We start from the raw sequence: 4,931 nt of genomic DNA on the forward strand, positions 1-4,931 counted from the left end.
ATTTAAGAAGTGTGTGAGTTCTTTATGGATACTTGTAAGAACCAAGTGTGTAAATGTTTGATGGTCTCAGTCATGCACATGTATTTGTGATTAAATTGCAGCATCATGGTACAGGCTTTTATCTGTGAAGAACAGGATATCATTGAATGCAGAGCTACTCCAAATCTATGAGGACTTAAAAGACTTTTTATCTGCATTGAGTTTTGAAGCTGGATTAGAAGTTCATGAGTGAGCTGACCTACAAGAGACCCAAGTATGCAAACTCTCAAACTAAGCTATGTTACAAACATGTTTAACTTAGCTTTCCACTGCTGCAGTGCTGAACATACCATTTAAACAGTCTGTTAGATCTGTAAATAGGATTAGTTTCCATGATTCTGTTTCTGGAAATTGCTCTGTGGATGTCCCATATATGTGCAGTTGGTATACTGGAATGTCTGCAGTCCTACTGTCATGTGTACTTTAACTCTCTACACTGTGAAGCTGTGCCTGTTTGCTTGATGTCCAGAAATCTTGGAGGAAGGGCCAGATTTTTAAATTCAGTAATGGCTCCAAGAAAATAAGATGTGATAGGAAAAATGTGGACATAGGATTGCCACAGTTTGTAAACATAAATCCATGAATAGTATGGGCATATTTGACGTGTCTCTTTCTTTGCCAGAAGGGAATCCATTTTTTTAAAAAACATTGTTCCCTTTTCTTGTTGTGTGTACAGACATATACTGTATCGTGTTGGGCAACTACTCCTGTGCATCAGATGCTTGCTTGAGCCCTTATGGGAGGTTCATAGAATCATGGAGCGGTTTGGGTTGGAAGAGACCTTTAGATCAGCTGGTTCCAACACCTCCTGCCACGGGCAGGGACACCTTCCACTAGACCAGGTTGCTTAAAGCCCCATCCAGCCTGGCCTTGAGCACTTCCAGGGATGGAGCAGCCACAGCTTCTCTGGGCAACCTGTTCCAGTGTCTTGTCACCTTCACAGTAAATAATTTCTTCCTAATAGCTAATCTAAATCAACCCTTTTTCAGCTTAAAGCCGTTACCCTTTGTCCTAGGCACCTCCCTCTCTACTCTAGGCAAATGTAAAACCTTACGTTATTATTGACATCCAGGAGAGCTCTATACATAGACGTACACTTAAGACTTTTCTCCTGCAGCTGTTCTTGCTGAAATTTAATCTGTATGAACTGTACCACTGTGTTCTGAGGGTTTTTTTCCCCCTCTGTTTCTTAATAATTAACGAGTGCAGTCATCTTTACTTCCTAAATTTATCTTTCTACAGGAATAGATTTACTGTTGAATTTCCTATCGGCTGTATCTATAAATAAAACCAGCCAAAGGCTTTTCCAGGCCTGAGGCCAAGTGACAGCACAGAATGGCTGTGCCCTGAGGTTAATGTCTCATCCTGTCTTTGAGCATCATGACAGTGGAGGTTGATGGAGCCATCAGCCAGTCTGAAGGCTACAGCAACTGACAGAAAGTTGCACAGGGCTGCATGAGCTCCTCTACTTCAGTATTCAAAGCCCTTGTGATTCCCAATTTGATAGGTGCTGCTGCTGTTGCAAGTGGGCAACATCCTCAGTTTGGGGAGGGCTGTGCACTCCCGCACAGCCTGTGGTAGATCCCTGTCACTTGTCAGTCTGGTGTGGGAGAAGTGTTTGTCCTGCTGCTTACCATTGTTGTGTCCTGGTTCTCGGCAAGCAGTGTGGTCCTTGGTGATTACCTGGATGCTGGGCTGTTAACAACGTGGTTAATGGTGTTCAATGTCAGTTGCAAAAAAATGCTGTTTCCACCACCCCACCCTTGCTGGGTTGTATTCCTGCTAGTTCTATAGCTCATTTGGTGTTACAAATCATCTCGCCTTAAATGCATGTCTCCATCCTTCTATTTCCTTGTATGCCAAGTGTAGAAAACAAATGAACTTCATCTGAACTCTGTTCTGGGCCTAATTCCATTATGGGACACAGATGGCAATGGCTGAAACTGTCACGATGCTTCTCTTTGTCTGGGCTTGGGAGTGCTGATCCCTGAGAACCGCAGCCAAGCAGGAAGGAAGAAACCTGCATGGCAGCCTTGGACTAGGGCCCTCCCAGCTAAACGGGTGTTGAAGCTTATGGAGCATTGTGCTGCATCTGAGCAGCAGGTTTCATTCTACACTGTAGGGGACCTCTGAATTATATGTGGGTTTGCACTGGTTTCATGTACATGAACAGCATACCTCCTTCAGCTTCTAGGCTGCCTCCCCAAAGATAATGAGGGAGATCTTTCTGGAGTTTTATCCTCTAAGGTCTCATGGCACTTCTCATCACTGAGCTTCCAGCTCTCTGGGATACCTCTTGCTAACAGGGGTCCTGGGAAACATTGAAGCTGGTTTGCCTTCACTGTGATTTGGAATATCAAAAAAGAGGTCTTTGTTAGCAGATTAAGGTTCCAGCACACAAATAATTTCTAACGGTCAAGAGGATTGGTTGCTAGAAGATCTTTTTGGTACCAATAGCTTATGTCGCCTCTGGGCTGGTGATGATAGCACAAAGGTATGTGATGCTGTTCAGTGAACAAGATCAGAGAACTTCTCTTCCTGTTCCTTCTTCCCAGGAGGTGTTTTGTGCACAGATCTCTGTTTTGCCATGTAGACTTGCTAAGGCCTGGCCATCATAGGGAACAATCAGGGGAGGAAAAATAACTGCCTTGAGACTGGCTCTAGTAATAATGCTACTGGTGCATAATGGTGGCTGGATGTGGCCTTTGTTCAAAAGAGATGGCACCCATGACTGAATTCCTGTTAATATTTTTTTTAATTGCTTCTGCTTGAATTGCTCCCGTGTTTTCATTTCAGTTATTTAAGACTAGGAAAGCACAATGATAATTTAATTTTTAGTTATGTGCAATTTTATTATGTTTTGCATTTTCATTCAAACAATAGTAATTACTTTAGTATCCATGGTGGCAAAACATGCTAGCACAAACATGAGAAGACCTTCTGGAAAATTCCCTTACTGCATAATCCGTTGCTCCTTTGAATTAAAGGTATGTTTACCTCCAAATGATTGAAACAAACTGCATAATTAGCTGTATCATTTGTAGTCTTTGAAAATTCTCTGCAAGCTTTTAGTGTCCCTTTTTTCTTTTTCAGGAAACTTCATTGAAGTAAAACAGTTTAACTGCCTTGTTAAACCTATTTTCAATGTATACTATCTGTAAAATACTAGGTACGCTTCAGAGATGTCTGTTTTCGTCGCAGCAGATAGTAACTACTGTTTTCGCAACAGGAATTCTGTTCCACAAGGAGTAAGTACAGAGTTATGAGAAGACACTCTGCTATCGTTATGAGATCAAAAGGGGCAATGCTGGTGCCTTTGCCTTTTAACACACCATTTAGTTTGCTTTCCCAGGAAGTGTGTGGGCTTGTGGGCTTCCCTCATATTGGTCAGGACATCTTGCTAATTTATTTATTCTCATCTCTATGCTGAAAAGGAAAATAAAAATAGACTTTGTTATTTGTGCTTTTAACACAGAAAGTGACATTTCCTTGTTGGTCTATTTTTATTGCCCAAAAGGGACTTTGATCTCGCCAGCTGAAAATGATAAGCATGTTATATAGTTTGTGGATTGCTCTCAAAGGCTTATTCCAGTCTTTTGCCTTCCTCACTGAAACATTTGTCAAGATAACTAACTTATGGTATGGCAAATGAAATGATTCTTTGCAAGTATATATGAGAAAAAAACATCTGTTTTTGCCTCCGGTGTGATACTTTTTCTGCAGTGCTCATGGCGCTTTCTAGATCTCTAGTTTTTGCTTTGATCAGTTGGGTTATGCTCATCTGTCTCGACGCACAAAGTAAGTAGTGTTATTTTTTATAAATGCTTGTGAGTCTGTTCCTGCTTTTATTGAAATTGAACAAAATTGAATTTATTAAATTCATATAAATCACAATCCTGGAAGTTTGAAGTACATTGATCGGTTGACTGATAAAGTCACAACATCTAAACAAGAAATCTGCTTGGTGCCCATGGAGGTGTTCTGTGACCTTTCAGGGTCTTAGGGATCACAAGTTGAAAACCACTGCTCTCATATCTACAGTGAGTTTTTACAAGTTCTCTTTGAACCTTTCTGAGCTTGATTATTTTATACGTGCAGTGGACATCAAATAAAATACCTAGGCTGAAGATGAGTCTGAGAATGTATAGTTTTGAACTTGGTATCAGTTGCGTTCCTTGCTAAATTCTGCTAAATTACATTTGAGTAGATACCATCTTTACATCCAGTATTCATTGTAGTGGTAAGGACTCCATTAAAAGTTCTTGTTGGTGTATTGTGGAGAGGGCTTCCAGAACGTGAAAATTGTGCCATCCATTAGTTGAATCCAGGAGTAGAAACAGTGTCTGCATGCCTAAACTTGAGGTCTTAGTATAATTGTGGTCCTTCAGCCTTCCTAGAGAATCTTGACAACAGTGCAAATACTCGAGTGTCTTTCCTTTGTTTCTGTTAGCTCCAGAGGATCACCAGGAATGGCTGAGGGAAATTTTTTCTTTGGGAAAAAAGTGACAAAGGTTTTTATTTAATTACTGAACTTCCTTTATTCAACTGTGACATAAAATTCTGACCAATTCCAAGCTTCCAGTTTTGTGATCTTGTTAGTAGTCCGCAGCCCTGCTTTCCAAAGTAGGCTTTTGAATACTCAGAGGTGGAGGCAGCAAATTAGACCCATAACCAGCAACTGCTGACTGCAGAAGTATTCTCTAGAGTTCTGTTCAGTTATTTATATAGTTATTTGTCCACTGCTGACTTACAAATGAAATCCTATGAAGTGGTGCAAATATGAAGGCATCTGCCTAGCCAGGCAAAAACAGCCCACTACTTCTTTTGCCAAGTATCACTTTGAATATACGGTAAGGATGGCAAGAAGAGTGGGGACACTGTTAGCCTTGGTG

Source organism: Falco naumanni, chromosome 12 (genome assembly GCF_017639655.2).
Source record: "Falco naumanni isolate bFalNau1 chromosome 12, bFalNau1.pat, whole genome shotgun sequence".
NCBI lineage: Eukaryota > Metazoa > Chordata > Aves > Falconiformes > Falconidae > Falco > Falco naumanni.